A 13,108-nucleotide genomic window follows, 5' to 3' on the forward strand; every position below is an offset into this window, starting at 1 on the left:
AGAGAAGTCTGCATTCATACCGGTGCTTCTGAACTAACCTCTATTGTTTCCATTATCTCATGAACCATCATAAATCATTTTCCGCTTCTTGACTCTAACTTCAATCAGCATTCATTTGCATCTCAAATTGGCATCTGCATTGAATCTCAGAGAGTCATGTGTGATTAAAATGCCTTGTACCCCATAACCACCCAAACTAACTTACTAAACCATATCTAGATAATAAATAGTTTTAATATTATTCTAACGATTCATGTTAATACAGATCAGTTACAATCTTTTCTCCACCACAATAGCACTGCCTTTCCACATTCATCTGCATCACACCAACACCCTATTGGCCAACATTCTTCGCATAGATGTTTAGTTAATTCATTACATAATTTTTGTAGATTTCTTCTCATCTTCCGGGTGTATTTTACGCTTTGCTTGAATAGCCGACCCATTCACACTTTTGTCTGGATCTTGTGCCATTTCCATGCTCCTTACTTCTACGAAACGATTTCCACAGTGGCTGAATAATTCCCAACTTCTACCGACTTAAATTTTCTCCTCTGCCTTTCAGGCAGTTGCGGAATAATTCCTAATGCTTGCTTAATTATTCTTCAGTAACCTGACTGTAACCCAATTTTTCGAACATTACTATAAACTCGAATCCTCTTCCTTCTTCAAAACAATCACCGATTATAAATTTCCCAAAATAGTAAAACGTTTACACTTTCATTGACCTTAAGCATTTTCTTTTACTGTTTCTGGAGTGTCTCGGCGGGGCAACAGATCTACCTTGGACAAGTGAACGTGCGGATTGAGACACTTTCCGAGCGAGAGGATACAATGAATCATGAAACGGCTTGATTTTCGATCTCGTCTACCTTTTCAGGTGTCGACTACTTACTAAGTTAGCTGATGCCTCCGATCCCAGCGAAACTCTGCTCGCAGCGCCAAGTGTTAACTTCGATCAAATATAAAGACGTGGACGACAAATAATACGGGTACAACGCAACTTCATTAGTGGTGCAAAGCAGGATTTCTGTTGCACGATAAAAACTTGATGTAACCTGCAAAAAGGCGCCTTTTTATTTGGTGTCACTTCCCAATTTACAGCCTGCTCGTTACGAATCACATGGCCTGAAAGCACTTGTTCTTGGTGAACTTCATCAAAATATCCTGCAGATTTCAGATTTGGTTTCAGGTTTATTATTAAAATACATGCACGACATCACATACAACACTGAGATTCTTTTTTCCTGCGGTCGTTGCATAATTACAATTAATTGTTAGTGCAAATATTAAACTGTGTACAGTGTAAGCATAAACAAAATAATCTAAACAGGTCACGAATGTGAACAAGCTGAATCTGCAATGCAGATAAAACTAAAAGAAAATCTACAGTAAAATTAGGCGTTCTTAAAGGAGTCTAATTGAATTTATCGTTGAGTAATCTGATGGTGGAGGGGGAGCAGCCGTTCCTGAATCTGGTGGCGTGAGTCTTATGGCACCCGTACCTCTTTCCTTAGGGCATCAGTGAGAACAGAGCGTGTGCTGATTGGTGTGGATCTTTGATTACTGCTGCTGCCTCCGCCAGCAGCGTTCCCTTCAGATGGCCTTATTAATGGGGAAAATTTTGCCTGTAGCATACTCGGCTGAGTCCAGTCCACTAAATTTTGGAAGACTTTACGCACGAAGGTATTGGTGTTTCCAAACAAGAACATGATGCAGTCGGACAGCACTCTTTCCAACAAAGCTTTGTAGAAATTCGCCAGGGTTTCTGGTGTCATAGCACACCTTCGTTAACTCCTGAGGAAGCATAAACTTTGACGTGCTTTCTTCACGATATCGTTGGTGTGTTGAATGCAGGAAAGATCTTCTGGGAATTTACATCTGCTCACCCTATCCACCTCCTTTGCCCAAGTGATCACTGGACAGTATACATCTGGCTTACCTTTCCTTGTCAACAATCAAGCAGCACATTATCTTTTTTTGTGGCCATTCAGGTAAGTTTTCAATCCCTATCCTGTATGCTGACTCAGTCCTTTACTTCATGCAACACACTATTGTGGTATCATCGGCAAGTTTGTAGATGGCGATATTGTTATAGCAAGCCATACAGACATAGGTGTAAATTGATTAGGCAGGTGGATAAGAGCACTGGCCTGTGATGTTCCAGTATTGATGGCGACTGTGGAAGAAAGTTATTTCTAATCTTCACTGATGTGTTCTTGAGTGAGGAAATCCATGATCAATTACACAGTGGTGTGTCCACTCTCAGATCTAGGAGTTTGCTGATCTGTTTTTAGGGAATGATTGTGTTAAATGCCAAATTGTGATTGATGAAGAGCATCGTGAAGTATACATCTGTGCTGTCCAGATGTTACAGGCTTTGTATAGACCCAATGAGATGGCAACCGCCATAAACCAGTTACTATGATACGCAAAAGGTATGTATCCAGGTCACCTCTCAGACAAGAGCTGATCTGGTTAACACCAGCCTTTCAAAATACTTCATCACTGTTGATGTAAGTGGTACTGGTTGATAGTCGTTAAAGCAGGCGACTACACGCTTCTTGGGCACCAATATTATGGATGCCTGTTTGAAACAGATGGGTAACACTCCCTTCTGGAGTGAGAAATTGAAGATATTCCTTAATACCTTGGTAGTTTGATCAGCACAGATGTCTAATACTCGGCCAGCTACTCGATCTGGTTCAGATGCTTCCCTCAGATTCACTCTCCTGAAGACAGCATGCACGTCATCCTCAGTTATGGACAAAATGGGATCATCAGGGAAAGTGGAGGTGCAGATAGTTCATTCTTCGTTGTTACTATCATGAGCTCAGGTGTAGACGGCATAGAGTTCTTCTGGGAGAGAAACGTTGACGTCTGCTACTTTACCAGATATGGTTTTGTAACAGGTTATTTAACAGGTTAATGCAAAAGTTTCGAGAACAGTGTGGCCTTAGTTCTCACCGCTTTCAGCTGTGCGACTAAAGAAAGACAATTTCTTCAGCAGTCTAGTATTTTCCCATAAAATATTCCTTTTAACCCTTTTTAGATTATAGCATAAATCTATACAATCGTTACCATCTCAGAGGACCAACAACACCCAGCAGCAATAGATATTCACCAAGTCAAATTATTACTTTAAAATGTTGTTTTTAATTATCTTTAAACATGAAAACAGAATCACACTTGAACTTGCCATTATTAACTTAGAAATGTCTGAGAATTTTTCAGAAAAATAAGTTTATGACACTCTAATGTCTCTATGCAATTGTAAGGCCCCAGATGAAGATGGTTTACCGCCATAATTTTTTAAGGAGTTATTAATACATGTATTCATGGAGGTATTCGGTCAAATGAAAGAGATTAATGATTTACCTAAATCTTTAAAATCAGCTTTAATAAACATAATTCAAAAAAGTGAAATATTGCTTCCATCCTTCTTCATATAGGCCTATATCATTATTGAATACAGACTATGAAATTGTATAAAAATTGTTAGCTAATCGGTTAGTGTAATTTTTGACAAAATTAACAAATTTTGATCAAATTGCTATTATTAAAAATAGAAGAGCTGCAGAAAACATAGTTACATTTTAAAGTATGATAAATATGAAGATTCCTGTGGTAGCGGTAGCATTCGATGCAGAGAAAGCATTTGATCGATTGGAATGGGTTTATTTTTTATTGAATCATTTAATGCTTTTGGGATTCCAAATACTTTTATAATTTGGTTAAAGGCATTGTATTATCAAGCAAAAGCAAAAGGGGTTACGAATAAACAAATGTCACAATCGTTTATGCTTTAAATGTCTTCTAGACAATATTGTCCATTATCACCTATTTATGTATGCATTAGCAATTGAACCATAAGCCGAAGTAATTAGAATTTATAATGAATGAAAGGATTTGAAGTAGGTAATAAAGAACATAAAATTAGTCGATTTGCTGCTGATGTTATGGTATATTTAACGAGGCCAGAGATATATTTAAATAAATTAAATGATCGATTAGAAATATGGGATGGTATCGGGTTACAAAGTTAATGTTGATAAAAATTAAGTAATGCCTATTGTGGATATGGATTTTTTCTTTGGCTTGGCTTCGCGGATGAAGATTTATGGAGGGGGTAAAAAGTCCACGTCAGCTGCAGGCTCGTTTGTGGCTGACAAGTCCGATGCGGGACAGGCAGACACGATTGCAGCGGTTGCAAGGGAAAATTGGTTGGTTGGGGTAGGGTGTTGGGTTTTTCCTCCTTTGCCTTTGGTCAGTGAGGTACTCTCTATGTAAAACAATGACAAAACTTAAATGGCTAAATGAAACAATTAAATTTTTCGGAATTAAAATTAGAATAAATATACGTATTTTGTTTAAGCTAAATTATATGTCATTGATAAAAAATTGGAAGAAAATTTGAAAAGATGTAAAAATTTACCAATAACGTTAATATGGCAAGTGAATTGTATTTAAATGAATATTTTTCGAAGATACGATATTTATTTCAAGTACCAGAATTTTTCTTTTGAAACTTCAATTTAAAATGTGAATTTCCTTGCAAAGGTAGGATGTCAAGAAATGGTTTCGAAATCTGAATGTGGAAATTTGATCAGGGCTAAGACTAGCAAATTTTAAGAATTATTTTAAAGCAGCTCAAATGAGGTTTTTGTCCCCTGTTATAAATGGGGTGAAAATCCAACTTGGATCCAAATAGAAATGAATAAAATTGTTCTGGAATTAATTTCGTATCAATGGAATAGTGATTTCTTAAGGAACTAAAGATTTTTCCATATTGAAACATATATTTAAATATGGAGTATAATTCATAGTGAGAGATGAAGTAAAATTGCCAATTAACATAAATATTGTTAAAACAAAATCAACTTCTTCTTTATTTGACAATAGGTATATTCAAGGTATACACAGTAAAGGATCTTTATTCTTGATTTTCAATCAATTAAAATATAAATATAAAAAGCATAATAAATATAATTAGACAAATTTTACATATTATCAGTAAAAATATATTTGAAAAAGAGACTGGGTCAGATTTGAATTTCCCTAAAAAGAGTCAATTTGAAGATATAACAGTTATATTTGTTATTAAGAAATTTATTATTAATATATAAAAAATTACAGGACACCATAAAAATAAGGTTTATATAAATCGAAATGCGATGGGAGCAAGATTTAAATATACAAATAATTCAGAGGAGATTTTTGTCAAAATTATCTCGAGGAAGTGTTACGAATACAGTAAATGTTACATATCAAATGTTTCAATAAAATTTTCTTCATCAATTGTATTATACTCCACGTAAGTTAAATGGACAATCCTAATTAATCAAATAAGTGTTTTCGATGTATCAACGAAATAGGGACTTTTGCATTCAGTCTGATCTTGTGAAAGAGTGGAAAGGTTTTGGAATGAACTGAGTTTATTATTAGGATAAATTATGAAGATAAATATACTAAAGGATCTGAGACTATTTTTAGTTGTGGATATCTTTGAAAGGGATATTGTGTCAGAGTACATAAAGGTTTTTGGGAGATAATTTAGCAAATGCTTTTTAAAAAGGACACACCAAAATACTTGAAAACACAAATCTTTGCAGGAGATTTTGCAGAGTGCTCAGAGACTTCAATAATGGAGTGGTATTTGCAGAAGGCAACAAATGTAACACCATGCTGTAGCAGCTATGCCTGGAAATAAATTCTCTCAAAGGTCATGTGATCTTTGCAGACAGAGAGGACGAGAAAACAAATTTTGCACTCAGAGGGAGTTAGAGAGAGACAGACAGACACACAGACAGACGGAGACAGGCAGAGAGGGAGAGAGAGAGAGAGAGTCAGACAAACAGACAGACAAACAAAGAAACAGACAGACAATGATTCCAGCGGGACAAGCTGGAAAGCTTTGGAAGATGGCAGAGTCAAAGGAGAGGATTGGCTGTCCAGTGTTATCATCTGGAGAACACTGAATGGGGCAAGTTCGTGGGCAAGAGACTGGAGTGGCTGAATATAAAGGAACAGTTGTGGAAGTCCTGGAACAACAAAACTCTCTCTGAAAATCAACAAGTACCGTTCTGAGTGACAACCATTTTCTTGTTAAGCACCTAAGCCTGGTGAACTTTGTTAATGTTAACGTCTGTGCACAGTACAAGAATTGCTTCCAACCAGTGAGATTGCATTATGAACCATAGGACGTTCATGAATGTACACAAACATGCGCTTAGCATTAGAAGGGGATTAAGTCGATTAAGTGAGTCAATAGAGATAAATTAATATTTGAATCTATTTTCATTCTCAAAGATAATTAAAGGAACGATTGCTTAAGTAACCCTATCGTGATGCATATCTATTTCTGCTGGGTTTTGTTGTCCTCTGAAATCATAATAATTTATGGGGCTTCGTCCGGTCAGGATTTGAAAATATGAGTTTTTTTATTTACTGTTTAATTTTTTAAGCTAATTTAAAGCATGCATGTGTGAATGTGTGTGTGTGTGTGTGTGTGTGTGTGTGTGTGCATGTGTGCATGTGTGTGTGTGTGTGTGTGTGCGTGTATGTGTGTGAGTGTGTGTGTGTGTGTGTGTGTGTGTGTGCATGTGTGTGTGTGTGTGTATGTGTGTGAGTGTGTGTGCATGTGTGTGTGTGTGTGTGTGTGTATGTGTGTGAGTGTGTGTGTGTGTGTGTGTGTGTGTGTGTGTGTGCGCGTGCATGTGTGTATGTTTGTAAAAATAGCAGCAATAGATATTGATATATTTTTGTCACATCCATCACCTGAAGAGCTGCGGAGCAAGAGAAAAGAGGAACTGATGGTTATTTCTAAGGCATTAAACTGACTGAAGGTACGCATTGGATAAGGAAAATACAAATACAGTAAATGTTTTTTAAATATTATATAAGTGAGGGAAAATTTGTTGAGAAACATATCAAATATTTTCCAGAGAATATATCTTCTAAATTGTAATTGGATGTGGAGAAATTGATGGTTGAAGAAAAAAGAGAGAAATGAAAGATGTTACAGGCTAAAAAACAGAGGATATATGAGGAAGAGGAAGATGACAATGGAGGAAATTTGAGTCAGAGTTAGCTGCAAGGGAGAGAGAGTTTCAATCAGAGAAATTCAAAAGAGAGATGGAGAGAAGTAAGAGGATATCGGTTGTAGCTCCTGGGAGAGGTTTTGTCTAGTAGAGAGGTAAATGTAATTCCTCCTTTTGATGAGGGTGATACAGATCAATATTTCCAGCTTTATAAAAAGGGTGCTGAGAGCTCAAGATGGCTACAAAAAACAGTGGCCTCCGATGCTCAAATTTTATTGAACGGTAAAGCACAAATTGCATAATCCAGCTTGAATGCAGAGCAAGAGGTAAATTGTGATACTGTTAAATAAGCAGAATTTAAAGCTTATGAGTTGTTTCCAGAAGCATATAGACAAATAAATAACTCATGCAGTTTGGCATGCAGAGTTTTGCCGCCAGCCTTCCAGACTTCTGGGGGGATTCCATCCATACCTGCTGCTTTGCCACTTTTCAGTTGTTCGATTGCCTTATATGTCTCATCCAGGGTGGGAACCTCATCCAGCTCTAGCCTTAGGGGCTGTTGAGGGAGCTGGAGCAGGGCGGAATCTTGGACTGAGCGGTTGGTACTGAAAAGAGATTGGAAGTGTTCTGACCATCGGTTGAGGATGGAGATCTTGTCGCTGAGGAGGACTTTGCCGTCTGAGCTGCGCAGCGGGCTTTGGACTTGGGGTGAGGGGCCGTACACAGCCTTTAGAGCCTCGTAGAAACCCCTGAAGTCGCCAATGTCCGCGCTGAGCTGTGTTCGTTTGGCGAGGCTAGTCCACCACTCATTTTGGATCTCCCAGAGTTTGCGCTGAAGATGGCTGCATGCGCGACGGAAGGCTTGTTTTTTCTCTGGACAGGACGGCTTTGTAAGGTGAGCCTGGTGGGCAGCTCGCTTCTTTGCCAGCAGCTCCTGGATTTCCTGGCTGTTTTCGTCAAACCAGTCCTTGTTTTTCCTGGAGGAGAAGCCCAGTACCTCTTCAGTGGATTGCAGTATGGTAGTCTTCAACTGATCCCAGAGGGTTTCAGGGGACGGGTCCGGGAGGCGGGTTGCAACGTCGAGCTTTGCTTTGAGGTTTGCCTGGAAGTTTCCTCTCGCTTCGTCTGACTGCAGTTTTCCAACATTGAACCTCTTTCTGGGGGCTTTATTGTTCCTGGGCTTTGGCTTGAAGTGAAGGTTGAGCTTGCAGCGAACCAGCCGGTGGTCAGTGTGGCATTCCGCGCTAGGCATGACCCTGGTGTGGAGCACATCTTGTTTGTCACTTTCTCGCACCAGGATGTAGTCCAGGAGGTGCCAGTGTTTGGATCGGGGATGCATCCAGGTGGTCTTAAGGCTGTCCCTCTGCTGAAAAAGGGTGTTTGTAATGACAAGCCGCTGTTCTGCGCAGAGCTCCAACAGGAGGCGCCCATTGTCGTTGCACTTGCCGACGCCATGCTTGCCCAGGATTCCTGGCCAGGTTTCTGAGTCTTTGCCGACACGAGCGTTGAAGTCGCCCAGGATGACAACCTTGTCGGCTGTAGGGGTACGTTGGATGAGGTTGCGCAGGTCGGTGTAGAACTTGTTCTTTTCTGCTGGTTCCGCCTGGAGGGTTGGAGCATAGACACTGATGAGGGTGATGTGACGCTTGTTTTGAAGTGGGAGTCGCATGGACATGATTCGGTCCGAGAGGCCTGTCGGAAGGTTTTCGAGTTTGGAGGCAATGAAGCTCTTGACCATGAAGCCTACACCAGATAGGCGTCGTTCATCCGAAGGCTTGCCAGACCAGTAGAGTGTGTAGCCCGCGCCGCGTTCTTGGAGGCTGCCTACATCTGCCAGGCGGACTTCACTGAGAGCGGCTATGTCCATGTCAAGTCTGAGGAGTTCATGTGCAATGAGGGCAGACCGACGTTCTGGTCGGTGGCTGTCAGTCTTGTCTAGCATGGTTCTGATGTTCCAGAATGCTAGCTTTGTTGGGACCAAGGTAAACTGCCTCAGGATCTTCGTGATGCCACCATCATCACCCTGTACAAAAACAAAGGCGAGAAATCAGACTGCTCAAACTACAGGGGAATCACGTTGATCTCCATTGCAGGCAAAATCTTCGCTAGGATTCTACTAAATAGAATAATACCTAGTGTCGCCGAGAATATTCTCCCAGAATCACAGTGCGGCTTTCGCGCAAACAGAGGAACCACTGACATGGTCTTTGCCCTCAGACAGCTCCAAGAAAAGTGCAGAGAACAAAACAAAGGACTCTACATCACCTTTGTTGACCTCACCAAAGCCTTCGACACCGTGAGCAGGAAAGGGCTTTGGCAAATACTAGAGCGCATCGGATGTCCCCAAAAGTTCCTCAACATGATTATCCAACTGCACGAAAACCAACAAGGTCGGGTCAGATACAGCAATGAGCTCTCTGAACCCTTCTCCATTAACAATGGCGTGAAGCAAGGCTGTGTTCTCGCACCAACCCTCTTTTCAATCTTCTTCAGCATGATGCTGAACCAAGCCATGAAAGACCCCAACAATGAAGACGCTGTTTACATCCGGTACCGCACGGATGGCAGTCTCTTCAATCTGAGGCGCCTGCAAGCTCACACCAAGACACAAGAGAAACTTGTCCGTGAACTACTCTTTGCAGATGATGCCGCTTTAGTTGCCCATTCAGAGCCAGCTCTTCAGCGCTTGACGTCCTGCTTTGCGGAAACTGCCAAAATGTTTGGCCTGGAAGTCAGCCTGAAGAAAACTGAGGTCCTCCATCAGCCAGCTCCCCACCATGACTACCAGCCCCCCCACATCTCCATCGGGCACACAAAACTCAAAACGGTCAACCAGTTTACCTATCTCGGCTGCACCATTTCATCAGATGCAAGGATCGACAATGAGATAGACAACAGACTCGCCAAGGCAAATAGCGCCTTTGGAAGACTACACAAAAGAGTCTGGAAAAACAACCAACTGAAAAACCTCACAAAGATAAGCGTATACAGAGCCGTTGTCATACCCACACTCCTGTTCGGCTCCGAATCATAGGTCCTCTACCGGCACCACCTACGGCTCCTAGAACGCTTCCACCAGCGTTGTCTCCGCTCCATCCTCAACATCCATTGGAGCGCTCACACCCCTAACGTCGAGGTACTCGAGATGGCAGAGGTCGACAGCATCGAGTCCACGCTGCTGAAGATCCAGCTGCGCTGGATGGGTCACATCTCCAGAATGGAGGACCATCGCCTTCCCAAGATCGTATTATATGGCGAGCTCTCCACTGGCCACCGTGACAGAGGTGCACCAAAGAAAAGGTACAAGGACTGCCTAAAGAAATCTCTTGGTGCCTGCCACATTGACCACCGCCAGTGGGCTGATAACGCCTCAAACCGTGCATCTTGGCGCCTCACAGTTTGGCGGGCAGCAGCCTCCTTTGAAGAAGACCGCAGAGCCCACCTCACTGACATAAGGCAAAGGAGGAAAAACCCAACACCCAACCCCAACCAACCAATTTTCCCTTGCAACCGCTGCAATCATGTCTGCCTGTCCCGCATCGGACTGGTCAGCCACAAACGAGCCTGCAGCTGACGTGGACTTTTTACCCCCTCCATAAATCTTCGTCCGCGAAGCCAAGCCAAAGAAAAGAATAGACAAATAATATTAGGAGTTTGGTGAAAACATAGAATCAATTTTATATGGATTTTGCTCTGAGGAAATCTTTATGTTTTGACCATTGCTGCACCTCAAAAGGAGCAAACAATAATTATATCTGATTCAGAGAATTTATAATGATAGAGGTAATTAAAAGAGTGTCCCAAAGGAGATTAAATTATACCTGGATGAGAAAGACGTGGGAACGTGGCAACAAACGGCTAGATTAGCAGAAGAACTTGTTCTAACACAGAAAATACATTCCAAGATAATAGGAATTTTCAAAGAATTAACGTGGAACAGATTAATAAACCTGTTCATAAGGTTAATGTGGAGCAGGATAGTAGTCCTGAAATTAAGTCTCAAGAAAATGTTAAGAGAAAAGATGAAGGTAAGGTGGAAAAGGACAGAACTTCTGCATGTGTATGACATTATTTTAAGAAACCTGATCATATGATTGTAAATTATATCGTGTTAGAAAGGTAATGACAAAAGGAGGTTTTCTTCTTGATGGTAGGATTCAGTTCTTCCACACATTCATCTCTTTTACACTATGATTTCTTCCCAACTTGTGTGTTTGTTCCCTTCATTATTGCTGTGCTTAATATTTAATCGTTTTCAGAAAAAGTTGGATGTTTTAAATGTCTCTATTTTTCGGGTATTAATTATTCATCTGGGGAATGGTGGTATCACATATCTTCTTCCTACACCATCTTACCTTGTCTCGATTCCTGAAGCTCCAAAGATTCAGACGACCACTCAGGCCAGAATCTCAATTATGACGGCACCCTCTTTGCATTTGGAACCAAAAGATGTTGCCAGCGCAGTGAGTTCTGTTTCAGAGTGTGGATGGAAGCTCGACATGGGACACACACAGGAGGATTATGAGGAGTGCTCTGTCCATGAGCATGATCGCGAGTGTGTTGGTGTGGCTGGCGTCATGGTTCACCACCAGCGAATGATCGAAATACTTATGTCACTGAGCCCTGATCAAATTGGGCATGTATGGAGAGCCATGCATGTGCACTACTCCTGACCAGGCCCAGGCTGTTGTGACGACCAGCCTGCAGGGATGGGTTCAGACCTGCAGCCAAATGGCACAGGCAGAGAGGGTTGCTGTTGAATATGAAGAGGAAGAATGGATGTTGAAAACGATGGAGGAAGAAGGGAAAAGCAATATTACAAGCTGAAAGAATTATTGAAGGTAGGACTCAGAGACTTAAATCTCCTATTTTACAAACTTTTAAAACCTTATCTCTGGAAGTAGATACTACTGTACCTTTATCTGAAGAATTCATGCATAAAATGGATAATATGTCAACATAAATTACGCAGGGATTTATAGATAATAAGAATCAACTGACCGAATGGATAGAGAGAAAATGGTCAATGTTTTCGAAGAAGGATCTACAAATAAAAAAAATGTAAATAAATGTCTAAGAGCAGTAGGCACAGTGCAAGAAAAGTTAAAGAATTTAAATGGGGGTTTCGTGATTGCAACGATAAAGTGGAAAGATATCTGGAATAGAACTTTATGTGGAACATTTTATTGTGGCCTAGGATCAGCAATAGCGAGAATATTTGAAGAAAATTGATTAATTGGAGAATCAAAATCAGCGTAACAACATTAAAATAGTAGGATTGCCAGAGGACATAGAACACACGGATGCAGTGAAGTTTTTTTTCGGAAATGGATTCCTGAGATGTTGGGAGAGGATGCGTTCCCAGAAAGGATGGAGTTGGATAGAGTGCATAGGATGATAAGGCAAAAATCTTTTCCAGACAAACCTCCATGAGCGTTTCTTATCCGATGTTTGTGGTATCAAGACCGTGAGATTATTTTACATCCGGCAGTGCAAAAAGCTCAGCAGAACTAGTGGCCTTTGGTGGTCGAGGGTAACAGTGTATTTTTTTATGCCGATTTGAGTAAGCATGTTATAAAGAGATATAAGGAATTTAATCCAGCAATGCTGGAGTTATGGGGGAAGGGTTATAGATTTGCTTTTAAATACCCAGCAGTACTGAAAGTGTTTTATGGTAATTTTCATGCTCAGTTTTTTGATGATGAGAGTGACGCCTTGACATTTGCTAAAGCTTTACCAAATAATTCAAATAATCCTGACTTGCACAAACAGTCGAAATCGCAGGGATCTTCAAAGAAGAATTGGAATGGAAATGGAAGGAAGAAATTGGAGGAGCAGAAATTGATTGAGATTGAGACTGGTACTATGGGGGCTGTGAAATGAAAGTCTGAACATGGAAAATATTATATTTTCTACTGAACTATCAGATGGAGGTTGGACGACTCTGAATCTTCTGAAGTCATCTGCCACTAGTGGCTTTGACTTGGCCACACCCAGTTAATAGAGGAGGGGACCACTTAAGTGTTTACTTTTTGTTGGAGGGGTTTGTTTATTTTTTCATATATAGG

This window comes from Narcine bancroftii, chromosome 8 (genome assembly GCF_036971445.1).
Source record: "Narcine bancroftii isolate sNarBan1 chromosome 8, sNarBan1.hap1, whole genome shotgun sequence".
In the NCBI taxonomy this organism is placed as follows: Eukaryota; Metazoa; Chordata; class Chondrichthyes; order Torpediniformes; family Narcinidae; genus Narcine; species Narcine bancroftii.